The sequence below is a fragment of the Pinus tabuliformis genome, chromosome 7, assembly GCF_031772625.1.
Source record: "Pinus tabuliformis cultivar Carrire ecotype Pingquan chromosome 7, CPIR1, whole genome shotgun sequence".
In the NCBI taxonomy this organism is placed as follows: Eukaryota; Viridiplantae; Streptophyta; class Pinopsida; order Pinales; family Pinaceae; genus Pinus; species Pinus tabuliformis.
In genome coordinates this window covers 902,680,573-902,700,714 of record NC_142293.1, presented here as the reverse complement: position 1 = coordinate 902,700,714, position 20,142 = coordinate 902,680,573, and positions in this window count along the sequence as shown.

The window sequence follows — 20,142 nt, the reverse complement described above, 5'->3', positions numbered from 1 at the left end:
TTTGGACCTGTGAAGGTTCCATCACTGGGTAAGTATGTTTACTATGTATCCTTTATAGATGACTTCTCAAGGAATACATGGATATATTTCCTTAAGAAGAAATCTGAAGTCTTTGACAGGTTTAAATAATTTAAGGCTCTAGTCGAAAACTAAATAGAGAAGAAGATAAAGGTACTGAGGACAGATAACGGTGGAGAGTTTTGCAGTAAGGAATTTGAAGAGTTCTGTAAGAAGTGTGGTATAGCACGACAGAATACTACTCCATATACACCTCAGCAAAATGGAGTTGCAGAAAGAATGAACAAGACATTGATGGAAAGGGCAAGAAGCATGCTCAGTGGTGTCGAGTTAGGACAAGAATTCTAGCCAGAGGCGGTGGAGACAGCATGTTACCTGGTCAATAGATCACCTTCATCAGCGTTGGAGGATAAGACTCCACAAGAGGTATGGACTAGTAAGAAACCCTCTCTTTCACATATGAGGGTATTTGGATGTGATGCATATGTACATGTTCCAAAGGAGAAACGAACCAAGTTGGATAGTAAATCTGAAAAGTGCATCTTTATTGGGTATAAGGATGGTTTGAAGGGTTATAAGCTTTGGAACCTAGTAACAAGGAAGGTTGTGTACAGCCGAGATGTGGTGTTCAGAGAGGTGAAATATTTCATTAAACATGAAGTCCAACCAAAGGAACCTGAGAAGATATAGTTTGAGCTAAAGGAGGAAGAATCATACTCTACAGCAGAGGAGGAATCAGAAGATGAAGAGCCACAAACTCCGGGTGTGAGAAGATTAGTTCGAGAAAGAAGGCAGCCAGAAAGGTATATTCCATCTGTTTTCTGTTCAAATTTTTCTTTATCTATTACTGATGATGATCCCAAAACTATGAAGGAAGCAGTAAATTCAGAGGATGGAAAACTCTAGAAAGAGGCCATGGTTGATGAAATGGTATCTTTGCACAAAAATGAGGCTTGGGATCTAGTGGAGTTGCCGGCTGGAAGGAAACCCATTGGTAGAAAATTGGTGTTCAAGAAGAAGACAAATGCAGAAGGAAAGGTGGAGAAATACAAAGCTCGGTTGGTAGAAAAAGGTTATTCCCAAGTGTCGGGAATTGATTTTGGTAATATTTTTTCTCCTATTGCCAAGGTAGCTTCTATTAGATTAATTTTATCTTTTGCTGCTGCTTTTGATTTTGAGGTAGAACAGATGGATGTGAAGACAACATTTCTTCATGGGGATCTGCAAGAGGAGATCTACGTGAAGCAACCTGAAGGCTTTGCGGTGAAGGGTAAGAAAGAACTAGTATGCGAGTTAAAGAAGTCTTTGTATGGGTTAAACCAATCACCAAGGATGTGGTATTAGAAATTTGATACATTTATACGAGACTTGGCTTCACTAGAAGCAAAGCAGATCACCGTGTGTATTTTAAATTAATTGGTGACCGTGTTATTTATCTGGTCTTGTATGTGGATGATATGTTTCTGGTTGGAAATAACAAAGAAATTATCCAAAATTTTAAGACCCAACTGTCCTCCAAATTTGACATGAAAGATATTGGTGCTGCAAACTACATTTTGGGCATGGAAATTAAAAGAGATTGGAAAAAGATGAAGCTTTGGTTAATTTACCAAAGGAAGTATGTCAAGACAAAATTGCAAAGGTTTAATATGCAGGATAGTAAACCGGTGAAGGTTCCTATTCCTGTAGGAGTAAAGTTATCTGCTGAGCAGTGTCCTAAGACATAAGAAGAGGAAGAGGACATGTCCCATGTTCCATATGCAAGTGCAGTTGGTAGCTTGATGTATGTGATGGTCTGTACTAGAATAGACATTGCGCATGTAGTGCGAGCATTGAGTAGGTTTATGTCAAAACTAGGGAAGGAGCATTGGACAATAGTGAAGCGGGTTTTTAGGTATTTGCGTGGCACTAGTGATTATGGTTTGTGCTACCAAGGAAGACCAGGATTGGACAGAGTGTTGGATATTCGTGGCTTGGTTGATGCATACTGGGCTGGATATTTGGATCGGAGAAGATCTACAAGTGGGTATGTGTTTAACCTATTTGGAGGTGCAGTCAGTTGGATGAGTAAGAAACAATCTGAGTGGCACTATCAACTACAAAGGCAAAATACATGGCAACCACTCATGAAAGCAAGGAAGCAGTTTGGTTGTAGAGATTGTGTTCAAGTATGGGGTTAGTACAGGGAGCTATAAGGATAGACTGTGACAGCCAAAGTGCAATTTTCTTGGCAAAGAACCCTGCATATCATTCAAAGACAAAGCACATTGATGTTTAGTATCACTTTGTGAGGGATATGATAGAAGAAAAAAAGGTGTTGCTGGTAAAGGTGGACACTTTAAATAATACTGCAGATGCATTGACAAAATCTGTGAGCTCTGAGAAGTTCTCTTGGTGTAGAGAAACAATGGGCGTTGCAGGGTTGGATAAATGACTAATCTCTCTTATGGCCCCCTGTGGAAAGAAAACAACAAGTGGGAGAATGTTGGGTTGTGTTATATTCTTTCCACGATTATCCCACGTAGTTAACCGGGGGGTTATAAGGGGGGCGGAGCTCCCCCTTTGTTGCGCCGATTGCATAGCAGGGGGTTTGAGGGGTGCAGGTAACCCCACTCTATGGGGTCCAGGGTAGCACCACAGAAAATTTTTGGTTTTGGACCCTATGTTAGGTTGGGCGGACCTACCTATGGCTTTGTGCAAGATTTTTGCACATGGTTTTGGACGCGATGTTTTCAGTCCATGTTTTTGAACACGATGGTTTTCGGTCCATGGTATTGGATGCTTCAGCATGTATAAATATGTATTGTAACATTGAAAGGAACATAATGAAAAATCAAGCTAGTAGTCTTGGTTTTGGGATCCAGGGGAAAATCTCTATGTATATGTGTTTTATGTGTTATGCTCTCGCATTGTTTATTTTATGTGTTTTAGAATTCATATGCAGGTAATTTCTGTATGGGGTTAAAACCTACAACTATAAATCTGCCTCCAATAACACATCAATGGCATATAACCATACTATGACTCTTGACAATACAATGCCCTCTCATGTAGCCAAAACATGAATATAAGGCCAAACCCTAATAACATCAAGCTCTCTCCACAAACAACATCAACACATCATCATAACCAATCTCAATATCGCTCATATAATCTCTACCATATAAGATCTCTTAACAATAGTTGATAATGCATTAATAGTGCTAGACCCTAGCACCCATAATAGCAATTCAAACCCTAGCAGCATAGTAGAAACATGCATATGGCAATGTAAAATTTCTCTCTGTTCACTCAACAACTCAATAACATCGCATTATCACTAGCAACCCTGCATAAGTCACCCTACCAAATACGTCTTTTTCAAAGCATTAATATCCCTACAACAAAAAACTATTATGCCTTTAAAGTACCAATCATAAATAGTATCGTACACCATGCTCCAATGAGAAAACTCTCTCAGCCAAGGACGCACTTTGCTTATGCAATTTGCACATCAAACTCAGACTCAAACCCTTGCATATAGGTCAACATATCAATACTCCATACTAATTAAACCTTTTTCCAACACACAACAACATATGGCTTTAACATAGTGGGTTCATTAGATCAAAGTAATTTGAAGCATATGGAAAACTATATAAACCACCAGCAACCCAAGACACATAACAACAAACTCATTATATTTAGAAGCATACATCATAATCGCTTCATTGATAATAATTCTCAACATACACCTTCTTCTCATGACAAACTCTACCAGCAAATCATCAATTTATTCTCATGAACTCTACCATCAAACACTCTGACTCAATAATACAATAGACAATAGCATATGCAATGGATTAGAATACTCAATCATCTAGAAACATCAACCCTACAAATACATTATTAACATACAAATACTTTGTCACAGGATCAATACAACTATAACAGGAACTACACAACACTAGTAGGAATTTCCACAAACCAGAACACGTAGTCAAATCATTGCCACTGATCTCACACGCCCATTTTCTCTTTTTCTTATCTCTCATGTGGACAACACTTTAGAAGTGAGTCATCGATCTATGGTATAATATTAGCTATAGGGCATGCACTTAACAGTCACTCCATTCTACCAATGATCTATACAAATACTACAACATATGAACAACTATAGGAGTATCAATTTTTTCCCACAGGAACCACACATTTCATGATTTGACCATTTGCACAAGTATAAGAAGTGTGCACTCAATCTCTCACACATTTGTTATAATGACTTGATTTGATCCTCATCGCTCTACATCAAAATGTTAATATTCTTCCACATATATATATATATATATATATATTTGCTTTATGCAATCACAACAACTCTACAACAACAACTATGTCTCTGAACTCATTCTTTGTCATTTCCAACCTCTTCAAAAACATTATAGCACATATATACAATCAACTTCTTGGAGACTTTGTCGCTACCATCAATATGCTACTCCCATGCATAGGTACTCCAATACATGTGCTTACGTTCCTTTGTCTCTAGCTATTGGAACAGATCATCTCCACTAATCCATAATCAATGTGTTCAAGTTCCTGCTTCAAAACAACCTCATCATATTTTTCTCAGTATCAACATTAATTCTCACACACAATATCCATACACTATGTCCAACGCACAACTACAAACCTTTGAATTTATCCATGCCCATTACATTGATACAAACACACTGATACTTATCTTCCAATCACGTACCGTCTAACCATTTAGTTAATTCATGACCAGTGATATTTTGCAAGTGCTACGCAAAGGCATTCATTTCCATAAACATGAAAGACCAGATAAAACGATCACTTGAAGTTAATGTGTTCACATTTTTAAATGCGCTAAACTGCTTCAAATATATACATATTGAATTTAGATACAAACTTAGTCATTCAAATTAATGCAAATCTATCTCAGTGCCGAAACAAATTGTCAATCACTCTTCAACCATGCTCTCCTTTGAACTTGTGCCAGAACAAACAATTCAAAGAAACCAAAGACAAAACATGTGTGTTGATGCCAGAACAATTAGACAATCAATCTTCAAACTGACTTCAAATGATCGATCGCCCTATATATTTATAGCTTCATAGGACCACATCGGCCCAATGGCTACCATGGGCACAACCAATTATTTTATTTGAAGGTTTTCATGCCGACCAAACATGTACCAAATTGTATTTATAATAAATAATTTTAACTGGGACGCTTAGACCATAATTAACTATCGATGATCAAAACACACCTTTTTCCATTCAATCCACTACTCCAATGATCAATGCATTCACATCATCAGACCATTGACTAGATCAACAATATTTGGGGACCAAATCAAACCATTGTGATGAACACTGTAATTATAATTCACATCATCAGACCATTGACTAGATCAACAATATTTGGGGACCAAATCAAACCATTGTGATGAACACTGTAATTATCAATGCCTTCACAACTATGAAGACAATGGTCTTGAGACCAAATCCATGGATTAAATAATTAATGATGACCAAATTGCATAGGTGGACCTTAACCAACCATTATGCAACTAATATTTGGACCATAACCAACCATTATGTAATTAATATTTTGATAACTAGATCAATGCCATAAATTTTGAAAATCAATTAATAAATGCATTCCTTAATCACTTCAATGATCACTAAGTAATTTCATTCACACCTTCGAAGTAATGACTAGATCCACCAAATGTGTCCACACAAACACTCTAGTAGCAACCTGAGGTCTTGTAGCAAATTCTGGTAATTGAGTTCATGTAACATGCTAATATGTATATACAGAGCATGATGTTATCCGAACTTTATCATAGTTTTTGTATGTTATGTTATCATATGGGGCAAATTTAGGTCTTATATATTTTGGGTTTATGCTAAGGCTATCTCGGAACAAGGTCAATTTAGTCTCATTATGATTGTTTTTTACAATGATTCTTTTTGTTGATGTAAATTTCTATTAGCTGACAATATATTTGATCAAGTTGGTATGGTCTGATGCAGTCTTATTAAAGACTAATTATCAGTTCCAGGATCCAGATCTGGGTATGAATAAGCAATGCACCATGGGTTCATCCACAAAATGTAATTTTGAATCTTTTAAAAAGAATGAAAATTACAACTTTTTTCCTATGGAAAAAAGAAAAGATAAAGGGGTGTTATTGGTAGAACCACTTTTCAATACGAGGGTTGACTTGAAACCTTTTGTTAGCAACATTAAAAGTCATTGTTACAAAAGGTTGTAGTTTTAACTCCAAAAAAATACAGAGCGACATTAGTGAAACCACTTTGCAATGTAAAGGTTGATTTTATCATTTTGTCAAAAAAAATTGGCTCTCTAGTAATAGGCTTCTTGTTTTAAGGTCACAATTGTTATTAGGTTGGTAACTATGTAATGAGTGCCATTGCTATTTATTAGTTTGAGTTGGTGCATTTACATTCACATGTGGGAAAGGTGGCTTATAAATCTAGGAAATGCACCAAAATATTGGTGGGGAGATATTGGATTAGTAGAGGACACTAGGCGCTCTAATTAACAAGAAATGTTATGATCTTCAAGGATTTAGTCAAAAGGTCATCACAAGTTTCTTATAAAATTAAATGTGCATATGAAGAATTGGAAAAAGTAATGACTTCCAAGGCCTTGAGGATTTCCATGATATGCAAATGGATAGGTCTCACCCTTTGGTTTTCTCGGCAGAAGGTAATCCGAGTAGTTTCAAAGTTGATAATCTCATATATTTCTTTGAGATGTTAGTTTTTTTAGCATCAAAGATTTTCTAGTCTCAAAACTTTATGGAGAGGCTAAAATGTAGGATTTCTCCATAACCCAGAAATCGTTTCTCAAAATGCCACCTAGAAGTGTCTCAATTAGATTATTAGCTTATTTTTAAATATTTCTTAAGTCTAAACTTAGGAAAGGGGTTAATTAATTAGTATTGATTGAGAAATGTTTGAATCATTTAGAAATGTTTGGTCGTGGGAGTCCCAACATAATATTATAAGAAGAAATCGATGGATAGATAGAGAACACACACTTGAGATTGATTTCCTTGGAGATTTAGATTTTCTAGAGAGAAGCAACAATTGTCGAGAAGAGTTCGAGCCAAACAGGGAAGTAGAAACAGAGGGGTAGGGACATTGAATCTAGATAAATATTTTCCAGATCCGGTGAGTACTCTGTAGAGAGGCTGAGATTTTCTCTAGGAAGTTACGTAGAGGCAACATAAAGGCCTCAAAAGGGCAGTTCAATTTTGCTAGAGGAGAAGACATTTTCAGTTCTGGAAGCCAGGAATAGTTTCCAGAGGATCGGAGAATCATTTTCCAAGTCATCAGTAGGCATGCATCTAGATTGGAAGTTGATTCAGGAAGCACGTGTGGTAGGCAGTGCCAGAGTGACACAAAGCCTACGCAGGTCCAATTGGACGACTAACTTTGTAGAGGTTAGATAGTGTCAAGATTACTCGGAGTGAGGGTAATTTCCCTTAGATAATTTTCCCAGTATTTTCTTTGCAGTATTGTCAGTTTTTGGCATCCGAATTGTACTCAAATTATTTCACTATTTCATAATAATAAAAACCCTCAGTTGTTGCACCAATTTTCCCAAGTTGGGTTTTTCGGGGGACATTTGTCCAAAAATAATTCGGTCAATTTTTATGTATGTTTGTTAAAATATTTCTTATTTTCCACTACATTTTTATGAAGATTGCAGCGTGTTTATTTTGTTTTTTCCATAGCACTAAACTGCTAATTTAATTAACAGTTAGAATAAATAATACCAGTTGTTGCAATAGAATTTCAATGGTGAAATTTTCACACGGTATCATAGCAATTTTGGTTGGACAGGAAACTTAGAAGCAAAAGGAATAAATATTCTAGGTTTAGAGAGAGTCTGGCAATACGATTTCTAGGATTGTGCAGAGGTTGGCTTAGTAGATCGAACTACTCGACAAAGGGTTCGATTTTTCCATTGTAATTGGCAGGAGAAATTCACAGAGCCCTGTAGCAGTTCTAGTAGGAAGTAGTAAACCCAGGAAATTTCTCCTCTGAAGCATATCAATATTTTCACTAAGTTGTTTTTCTTGTCTAGGAATAGAGGGTTTTGCAATAGGTTTCTAGAGCAAAATCTAAGTCAGGTGGAAGAGGAATAACACACAAATTTGTCTTCAATATATTCTTCAATATGACCATGGACAAAGTTGACATTCAGGGGGCTTCAAATTTGTCTTCCAAGTTGGAGGATGAATTTGATTGCCTATTAGGCTCAACATCACAGGGTGTATGGTATATTAATAATGGAGTGTCGGCTCACATGACAGGGGTTAGAGAATATTTCTCTAACTACAAGGAGCAGATGGACTTCCAGATTATTATGGTAAACAAAATGAAGTGTACTCCAGTGAGGAGAGGTACCATCGATTTTCAGAGGGGGTCAAGAGCAAGTACCAGAACTAAGATGTACTACATATTCCAAGATTAGGCATGAATCTGATTTCAATATCCCAGTTACAGGATAAGGGATATGGTATCCAATTTGTAGGAAAGAAGATGTTTTGCAAACACTCGAGCTGGAAAAGGGTGAGACATATTAGAGTTCGAAGCATTGGGTTGTACAGGTTGCAACTCGACTCTCCAATGGCACTAATAGGCAATGACGGTAGCAATGGAAAGGAACTGAATGAGCTATGGCATAAGAGAATGGGACATTTACACCATGGAGCACTCAAGATGCTTAGGGAGACAATAACAGGGGTTTCAGAACTTGGCACAGAACACGATGACATGTGTAGAGGGTGTGTGCTTAGGAAATATGTTAAGGAAGCATCCCCAAGAAGTGACACTAGTGTAGATACTCATTTCCCATGCAGTTCGATTTTTCTAGTAGTAGAAATTCAGCAGAGTAGATTGATCCATATCCAGAAGAGGCAATGATAGGGAGTGTGAAATTCCCATAGGGTTTGCGCAAAGGCTATGCAATCATAGTTGTAGAATAGTTGGATGTAGATGGAGGAGCTAGTGATTCAATAGCTGGAGGTCAGATTTTGGTCAAATGAGCCAGTGGGACAATTCTAGAGCCAAAGAGAGACAAAGTTATGGATTTCATAGTTTTTTAGATGTAGCTACAATAGATCTCGCGCAACCTTTGCATAGACGTTGATGTACAAGGATTTGTGTGTGGCTGGGGAGGTAGATCTGGGGAGAGAAATCAATTGTGGGGTGAGGAAAAATCATCACAATAATTTTGCCAGTATTTTTCTCAAATTGGATTTCCAGTAGAGCATCCAAATTATTGTACTCAGATGTTTACTACTTCATAATAAAAATAAACCCTCATATTGTTACACCGATTTTTCCAAATTGGGTTTTTTCAGGGACAATTATCCAAAAATAATGGTTTCAATTTTTTTTTGTGTGCTAGAATTTCTCAGTTTCTAGAATTTTATTTTCCACAACATTCGTATGGTGAAAATTGTAGTGGTGATTTTATTCATTGTTTGTCGTAGTAAATAAACTACATAATTAAAATTACAGTTAGGAGAATTCTCTAGTTGTTGCAATAGTTTAAATTTTCACATGGTATTCAATATTTAGGATGCTTCTTAGTTGTAGTAGTTGCAGTTGCAACAACAACAAATGAGAGGAAGTTGCAGTGCATATGTAGAGTTGATAGCAATTTAGCACGGTCATCAGTAGCACAGATGCAACATCAGAGTTGTGCAATGGTTGGTGGGTAGTGGCAGTCAGTCACACTGGCCATACATTAGCAACGTGACAGAGGGTGATACAGAGACATAGTGTTGTAGTAGTAGTGCAACACAAGAACACCTTCCTCGCTAAGAGGGAGTGCTAGTTATTGTAGCATCAGAGGTGTTCTAGTCTCAAAACTTTGTGGAGAGGCTAAAAAACAAGGGTTCTCCATAACCCATAAATCGTTTATGAAAATTCCACCTAAAACTGTCTCAATCAGATTATTAGCCTATTTTTAAATATTCCCTAAGTCTAAACTTAGGAAAAGGGGTTAATTAATCAATATTAATTGAGAAAGGTGTGAATCATCTAGAAACTCACACAGATCGACTAGGAAATAATATTAATCCTTGATTAAGTTTTAATTTTGATCATTGGAGTCCCAACAGAAGATTATAAGAAGAATTCGATGGGTAGATGGAGAACACACACTTGAGATTGATTTCCTTGGAGAGTTTGATTTTCCAGAGAGAAACAACAATTGCCGGGAAGAGTTCAAGCCAGAGAAGGAAGTAGAGACAGAGAGGGACAAGGACAGTGAAGCTAGAGGAATATTTTCCAGATCCGGTGAGTACTTTGCAGAGAGGCTGATATTTTCTCTAGGAGGCTACTCAGAGGCAGAACAAAAGCCTCAAAAGGGCATCTCGATTTTGTTGGAGGAGAAGATGTTTTCAATTCCTAAGGTCGGGAAGAGTTTCCAGAGGGTCGGAGAAGCATTTTCCTAGTCATCAGTAGGTAGGACAGCTAGATTGGCAGTTGGTTCAGGTAACACACATGGCAAGCAGCAATAGAGTGGCGCAAAGCCTACGCAGGGCTAGTTGGATGGCTAGCTTTTCAGATGTCAAACAGTGTCGGGATTGCTTGGAGTGAGGGTAATTTCACTTAGATAAATTTTTCTAGTATTTTCTCTGTAGGATTGCTAGTTTTCGACATCCAAATTGTACTCAGATTATTTCACTATTAGATAGTAAAAAAAAACCTTAGTTGTTGCAATGGTTTTACCAAGTCGAGTTTTTCCGGGGACATTTGTCCAAAAATAATTGTGTCATTTTTTATGTGTGCATGTTAGAATATTTCTCAGTTTCCAGCGCTATTATTTTTCGTAGTATTTTTGTGAAGATTGCAGTGTGTTTATTTAATTGTTGTTGTAGCAATAAATTGATAATTTAATTAACAATTAGAAGAAATAATACCAGTTGTTGCAATAAAATTTTAGTGGTAAAATTTTCACATGAGACTCATTCCTAAATTTTTGCATGTAGGTTTGGGGAAGGTAATAACAACATCACAGAGTTAAAAGCTTTGCATGTACTTGTTAAGTTGGCTAGATAAGGGGTGTTTCAAACTTTCATATATATATATATATATATATGAGGATTCAAAGCAAGTGTTTGATTGGATAAATAATAACACCAGAGCCCTTTAGGATAAAGCATATCATTCAATTAATTAAGAAGCAAGTGGCAACTTTAGATTCCTCCTCATGTAGCTATAAATAAAGAGAATTAAATGTTACAGGGAATAGGTTGTCTGAATAGAGTGAATGCTCGAATAAGCTTCTCTAAGATAACTATGAGATTATTAAGATCTTAGAACCAAGAAATATTCTATTTTTCATCTTTAACAACTTTACTTTATTTTACTCCTTACTTGGAATTCACAAATTTCTCAACAATTTGTTCTTTGTTTTGATTAGAATGATTTGTTAAAACTAAACACTTCTTTATTTTATTTTTTTAGTTCTTATATCATGGTTGAGTTACCTAATAGCTTCTTATTTTTCCTACAAGTGGGAAAACCTATCATAACTCAGTTGTCAAACCAGCAATGAGGACAACCATCTCTAGCTGCGAACCACGAATGCAGGTTGACCCATCACCGTTCGTAAAGGAAAACCACACCACTTGGAATAACCTGCTAGTGGTCCATAAGAGGGTAGGCTTTCACTCCTGCCAGATGCCTCTGGGTCTTGGGTCGTTAACCTATTTCCTTATGTTCAAGAAAAAGCAATTTTAGGACATACTCTAAGGCCGACTTAATAACTTTTTATGCTTATAAATAGTTATTAAATATTTCATAATTTTGATTTTAAATAAAAAAATAATAAATTTTTTAAGGGAGAAAATGTAAATAAATAAATTTAAAGAAAATATACCACTAAATAAATAAAATAAACTTTTAATCCAAAAATAACAACATGTATGCAATGGCGTTTAAAACCTTCTCTTTATCCAAAATTAAAATAAACTCATTTTCAGTTGACCTACCAAATAGATTAGTATTGGTGCATATCCACGCAAATCACAATACATCTATGTTGCACAATTTTCGGAAAGGGGGAGCCAGGAGTAGTGAAAATGACCTACCAAATAGATTAGTATTGGTGCATATCCACGCAAATCACAATACATCTTTGTTGCACAATTTTCGGAAAGGGGGAGCCAGGAGTAGTTTGGGATAGCTAGAACGCATTCATACATTCTAAATTTTGAAGGGTTATTGTATTGAATTGAATTGAGGAAAATAATAAAAATGTTAAATATGAAAATTATAAATATTATTTATTTATTTATTTTATTTTTATTTTTATTTTTAAGTAAGGAATATATAACAATTTTTTTAAGGTAAATTTATTTAAATTTAAGATTAAGTATTGAGAAAGATCAAAAATTATGAGGTGTAAATTTCTTTTAGAGCGTATAATTTGAAAGCAAATTAAGAAATTTGATCCTTCTCTACATTTGATATAGACTTGAGGATGAATCTATCTTGTTTCATATATATATATATATATATATATATATATATAGCTTTGTTTTAAATTATTAATATTATTAAATAATAATAAAAATGAATATATAAGTTAAACCTATATATATTTGAAATAATATAAAACAAGATTTTAAACCATGGAGATTTTTAATTTATAAATAAACTTTATTACAATACTATTGGCCAATACCATGTCTTATCAATACCACATGCCAAAAAAATCATAACTCACTTCATATGACATATTCTTTAATTTAATCAATTTAATTAATTAAGAAGACAAAAAGGACATAATTATTTTGGAGATAAGTCTGAACTTTTGATTTGTATATACTACTATAAATATTCTAAAATATTTCATGGAAGTTAAATTTATATCATCTACAATGTACATAATAATTATTGATAATTATATTAAAATTCAGGAAATCTTATTCCAAATAGACACGCCTATTCGCCTAAATATGGATATTCAAATATTTTATTTAAGGCCCACATTGAGATATTTTAAATACCATATTCAAATTTTTTATTTAAGGCCTACATTGAAATATTTTTAAATACCAAAAGTATTACACATCTTTCTCGAATTGGAAAGTGAAGGATTACACATCTTCTTCATTATTTACTGTCACAATTTCCTTGATAGTTTCAATTGTTTGATATTTATTAAATTTGTGTGTGTGTAATAGACTCACAATTGAACGACTTATTATTTATATTATTATCTTTTTAATTGAATATTTTTTTTTTTTATTTAACGCTTCACTACAACATCTCCCTATACTATGTTGTAGAACATCTCTTAACAGAGTTATTAAACATCAAGAAAAGTTAGTCATAATTCATGTAAATTCTTATTATTTTGAATGTAAAATCATTAATATTAATACAAGATAAAATTTGAAAATAAAATCATTTCGTTTTTGTTGGTTTTGACCCACAAAGCATTTGAACCTTGATTTCATGGTTTACAAAATACTTTATAACATGACAATATCAAAATGAATTGCCCCAAATGTAAAATCAAATTTAACCATGGTATATATTATTAAAAAAATCCAAAAAACATAAAAACATAAACCATCAAAAAAATATTATTCATGATTCATGTAAAATCCTATTATTTTGAATTTTAAAATCATTAATATTGATACAAGATAAAATTTGAAAATAAAATCAAATATAACCATGATATATATTATTAAAAAATTCCACAAGAACATAGAAGCCTAAATCAAATGGGGAAATGCCTAAGATAATACCATGCCAAATTATTCTATTTGGTCAAGTATCGTCTGCTAAAAAAAATAGAGTCAATTACCTTAGACGAATTCAATCTGGACATGGATAGGTTAATCAAGATGATGGTGGTTGCGAAGCAAAAATTGGTTTTATGAAGTGGGAAAAAGAATCACATTAGGTTGTCTGTAATGGACCGAGGAGTGTCCATACTGGTTTTGATCACCACTAACAATCGTGATCCTAAAAACCATAATTCTAAGTCACAAATCGGACCAAATATGGATTCTTACCTCCCTATAAATGAACAAAATGATTCGGGTTATCCCGTGCAGAAACATCATAAGCAGAATGGAAAGAATAGAGACACAGGTAAGAAACCTATCATAGTGACGGAGGAGATACAAAAGTTGACTTTTGGGGTAGACTTATACTAAGAAAATGTGTTCAAAGTGAGAAAGGGAATGTTGGTGGGACGATAGGAGTTTATCAGGATGAATGGAGTGCAGATGAAAAATGGATAAAAAAAGTGTTGAAAATAGCAACAAGAAATGCTAAAAATAACATTGCTATAGATAGCATTTCGGGATACATTCCAATTTTAATTACTCCCTAAATTAAAATTGAGAATTAAAATTCGAATTTGAGCTTAACAGCTATTTGTAAAATAATTAATTAATTCATCTTGAGTTAATTAGTTGGAGAAAATCAAACACGAAGTCTATGTGAAGACATGCAACAATTATCCCTTTGATTGAGGAAGTTACCCCTTGATTAAGGAGATCACGATGAGTGTACTTTGAGTTGTAATTAGTTAGCTCAGTTAACTGAGTTAAGTCCAGTTAGATTATTTCCAACAGTTTGTGGAACTGATTGTGAGTTCAGTTACTCAATGCATGCATGCATGCAACTAGTGTACTTCAGATAATTGAATGTTCTCTCGTAAATAACTCATGCATGTCAGTTCAGACAGAGACCCAGTTGAGATCAAAGGATGGGACAGTGTACTATTAGTTACAACAATATTCCCATGAGGATATCTCTTGCATGCAGAAGGAATTCTTTCCTTAAGGATTGCGCAATTATTTCAGAGGTTAGTGAGCAGTGTGTGAGGTAATTACACACAGGTGGCAGCTTGAGGACCTAGGAGAAACCATGCAAGGAAATATGAGGCTTGGAGGACTGAAGGAAGGCATATGTGTTGTCTATTCTGTCCATGAGCAGTAGTGAGGGATTGTATTGAGAGTTGGATAGCCTGTGAGCTAAAGCTTCGTGTAATCCTGAGATATTTCCACTTGTATAATAATACAGATAGCGAGGCTTTTAACTGAGGCTTTCACCAGAATATTCTTCTGTGTTCATGTGTGATTGATTTCTTCTTCATTTGTTATATGTGTTCTATTTGATCTTGCTCAAAATCGATTAAGCTTGTGCAAGTTTGTTTGTAGAAGTAGATCAAGTATTTTGCTTTAGTTACATTGCATTATCAGGTGATCTACAGTGAAATTTCTACATGGTATCGGAGCAAAGGTGATCAAAGCAGAGAACAGTATACAAAGAAGGGAGAAGTTCGAAGTTTGAAGTTCTTGATTGTAGAAATCGAATTCTTATCACATCTCAAAGTTCACCAATGGCGTTCAATGGTTTGAGACTCGAGTATGCCCTGGATGGCAGCTCGAATTATATAGCCTGGAAGGATTGCATGGAAGCGATATTAGAGGACAACGGTTTGAAGGACTTCATTGATCAAGAAGTCCCCAAGCCAGCAACAACTAATGCCCAAGAATTGGCGGAATGGAAGAAATGTGTGGCGAGAGCGAGGAGGATTCTTCTGGAGGGAGTTCGAGACCATATTGTCTCAAGTCTCCATGGGAAGGAGACACCGTTTTCAATGTGGAAGACATTGAAGGATCTATATCAGAATAGTAGCGATCAGAGGAAGCTGACGCTGAAAGACAAACTTTAGAAAATCAAGTGTGGAAAGGGCGACACAATCTCTACATATTTGAATAAGCTCACCACTTGCAGGGATGAGCTTGGAACTGTAGGAATCATGACAGTCGATTATGACATGGTGAGTATTGCTCTCCTCGGTCTTCCTAAGAGCTAGCATAGCTACCAAGACTCAGTGAATGGAAGAGAGAAACTGCCAAATTGGGAACGACTATGGTCGGATCTGATGCAGGAGGAGATCAGGAGAAGCACTAGAGATGGTTCTTTATCAAAGCATGATGATGAAGAAAATATAGCCTTAGCAAGTAAGGCGAGGAAAGGGAAAGGGAAGGCTTCCCATTCCAAATCGAGTTCTTCCCATGGTGGGAAGAATATTGACAAATCCAAAGTGCGATGCTTTAATTGTCATGAGGTGGGCCATTATGCAACAAATTGTCCATAGACAAAATCCAAGAAGGGATCCTCGAAAGGATCAGATGGTGAGGCACTGGCCTCACAATTCGAATTGGATTTTACCCTCATTGCATGCATGGTTTCATCGATGGTGGGTTTTGTTTTGTACCTGAACAATGGAGCCTCATTCTACATGACCGACAACAAGAGTTTATTTAGTACCTTGGAGGAGAAGGACCTCCAAATGCACATAGAGATGGGAAATGATGGAAAGTATCGTGTTTCAGGTGAAGGCACGGTTGTGTTTCAGAGGGAGCATGGAGCTCCTCTCACCTTGACTGATGTAAAGTATGTGCTTGGACTGAAGAAGAACCTGGTATCCATCGCAATGTTGGAAGACAAAGGCTATGATGTAGTCTTCAGTAAAGGAAAAGCGTTCTTGAGACACATCACCACAGGACAGACCAAGAGGATTTGAATTCGAGTGAAGAATCTCTACAAGCTGGAGGTAGATGACTATGTTGCACTGAGTTCCAAAGCAGAGTTAGTGCAAAGCCAAGATATTTGTGAGCTATGGCATAGAAGATTGGGCCACTTGCACCATGGGGCCTTGAAGATCATGTAACAGATTTCTACCATACTTCCCAAGGGTAAACTTGAGCAAGTGGATACATGAAAAGGTTGTACCTTGGGTAAGTATGCAAAATCTTCCTTTCATGATCGAGACAGTCGATTTGAAGCAGTCTTGGAGCGAGTTCATATAGATGTGTGTGGACCATTCTCAACAGCCTCCACCGTTAAACAAAGGTACTATGTTATTTTTATTGATGATTTTTCTGGTAGATGCTGGATCTATTTAATGCAGAAGAAGGATCAAACCTTCTTAAGGTTTTGTGAGTTCAAAGCCTTGGTTGAGAAAGAATCAGGAAAGAATATCAAGGCCTTGCAAAGCGACAATGGTGGAGAGTATGTCTCTCAAAAGTTTAAGGACTTCTATGCAACAGAAGGAATTAAACGGGAGTTGAGGGCACCCCATAACCCACAACAAAATGGGGTGGCCAAGAGGAAGAACAGAACGATTGTGGGAGAATCTCGGGCGATGCTGCATGACCAAGTCCTACCACTTCACTTGTGGGCTCAGGCATGCAATACAGTGTTATACTTGCATAATAGAAGCCTGCATCACATACTTGGGATGAAGACACCAGAGGAAGCCTTCTCCGGGAAGAGACCAGATGTGAGTTACTTCATGATTTTTGGCTCATCAGTATTTTTCCATGTGACCAAAGATGCCTGGAAGAAGCTAGAGCCAATAATGGAGTTAGGGATACTTGTGGGGTACACTGATACTCCCCACAACTATCAAGTATATTTGTCTACCAGTCAAAGGACAGTGGTTTGCAGAGATCTTAAGTTCGATGAATTGAAGGCCATGCGAGTTTCCCTTGAGAGGGAGCTCAAGTTGCATGCAAAGGAGGAACTTTTGGTTCCTAAGGAGGAGGAGCCTCAGACTGATGTGGAGCAACCGCATGCAGAGGATCCACGAGTGGAGACATCCACTCATGCAGAGTCTTCCAGAGATGGGCAAAAATGCTCAAGGAAGCTGACAGATTGTTGATGGATGTGAGAGAGAATGTGGGAGAGCCATCCTCGCAGTGTAGACAGAGGAGGTCACCTGAGCGGTACACTGGTTACATGGCCCTCATTGGGGAATGTATAGAGACCGAACCATCTTCCTTCGAGGAAGCAGTGCAGCAACCAGTTTGGGTTGATGCTATGGTGGAGGAGTATGACTCCATAGTTCGAAACAGTGTTTGGGATGTTGTTCCAAGACTGGAGAACAAGTCAGTGGTGAGTTCCCATTGGCTTTATAAGGTAAAGCAAGCAGCTGATGGTAGTGTGGAGAAACATAAGGCAATGTTTGTTGCCTGTGCTTTCTCACAGGTCGAGGGGATCGACTACAATGAGGCTTTTTCTCCTGTAGCAAGGTACTCATCTATCAGATCGATGTTGGCACTATCAACACAGATGGATTGGAATATCCATCAGATGGATGAGAAGACTACATTCCTCAATGGAAAGATTGAGGAAGAGGTGTACATAGAGCAGCGATGAGGATATGAGACCTTCGATCGTGAGTCGCATGTGTGCCAACTCAAGAGAGCTTTGTACGGGCTGAAGTAAGCACCTCGTGATTGGTACACCGGGATCGATAGCTATTTCACCGGGTTGGGCTTCACAAAGAGTGAAGCGGGTGCGAACCTATACCACATCATGGTAGAAGGTAAGCCATTGATCATTGTTCTTTATGTTGATGATCTAATATTAACAGGTGATGATTAGTTGATCAAGTCTTGCAAGGAGGACCTTGCAAGAGAGTTCGAGATGAAAGACATGGGTCTCATGCACTACTTTCTAGGCATGGAAGTGTGGCAGAAGGACGGGGAAATGTTTGTGTCTCAAGGCAAATATGCCAATGAGATACTTAGGAGATTCCACATGGAGAAGTGCAAGCCCATGCAGACTCCTCTAGTAGGTAACTGGAGGAAGGAGGATGCTACTTCAGGTGAGGTAGTAGCTGCTACTATGTATCGGTAGCTTGTGGGTTCATTGATGTATTTAGTGAACACACGACTAGATTTGTGCTTTGCAGTGAACTAGCTGAGTCAAGCTATGGTTCAACCTACCACGCTGTTTTGGAAGGCAGCTAAGCATGTGTTGAGATACCTCAGAGGCACATCTCAGTATGGATTATGGTATAAATGGATAGAGGGAGTGAAGCTTCAGGGCTTCACAGATATAGATTTGGCAGGGAGTCCATTAGATCAGAAGAGCACTTCAGGAGGAATTTTCAACCTTGGTTCAGCTGCAGTTTCTTGGGACAACAGGAAACAGAGGTCAGTTGCACTTAGCTCAATAGAGGCTGAATACATGGTTGCAATCTAGGCAGCATGTGAGGCCATTTGGATGCGGAAAATTATACTTGGGTTGTTTGATCAGAGGATGGATCCAACTGTGATCTATTGTGATAATCAGAGTTGAATCAAACTCTCTGAGAATCCAGTATTTCATGACAGTTCCAAGCACATCGATATCCGATATCATCATCTTCGAGACTCTGTGGTGAAGAGGATCATGTTGTTGCAGTATGTTTCGATCGAGGAGCAAAATGCAGATATTTTGACTAAGGCATTGTCAAAATTCAAATTCGAGTTCCACAGAGACAGGATCTGGGTGACAGATAATCCCTTTCTTGTTGAGAGGGAGTGCTGAAAATAGCAACAAGAAATGCTAAAAATAGCATTGTTATAGATAGCATTTTAGGATACATTCTAATTTTAATTAGTCCCTAAATTAAAATTGAGAATTCAAATTCAAATTTGAGCTTAGAAACTATTTGAAAAATAATTAATTAATTCATCTTGAGTTAATTAGTTGGAGAAAATCAAACATGAAGTCTATGTGAAGACATGCAACAGTTATCCCTTTCATTGAGGAAGTTTTCCCTTAATTAAGGAGATCAGGATGAGTTGTACTTTGATTTGTAATTAGTTAGCTCAGTTAACTGAGTTAAGTCCACTTAGATTAGTTCCAACAGTTTGTGGAACTGATTGTGAGTTCAGTTAATCAATGCATACATGCATGCAACTAGTGTACTTCAGATAATTGAATATTCTCTCATAAATAATTCATCCATGTCAGTTCAGACAGAGACCCAGTTGAGATCAAAGGATGGGACGGTGTACTATTAGTTGCAGGAATATTCCCATGAGGATATCTCTTGCATGCAGAAGGAATCCTTTTCTTGGGGATTGCGTAGTTATTTCAGAGTTTAGTGTGCAGTGTGTGAGGTAATTACACACAGGTGGCAGCTTGAGGACCTAGGAGAAACTGTGCAAGGAATTAGGAGGCTTGGAGGACTGAAGGAATGCATATGTGTTGTCTATTATGTATATGAGCAGCAGTGAGAGATTG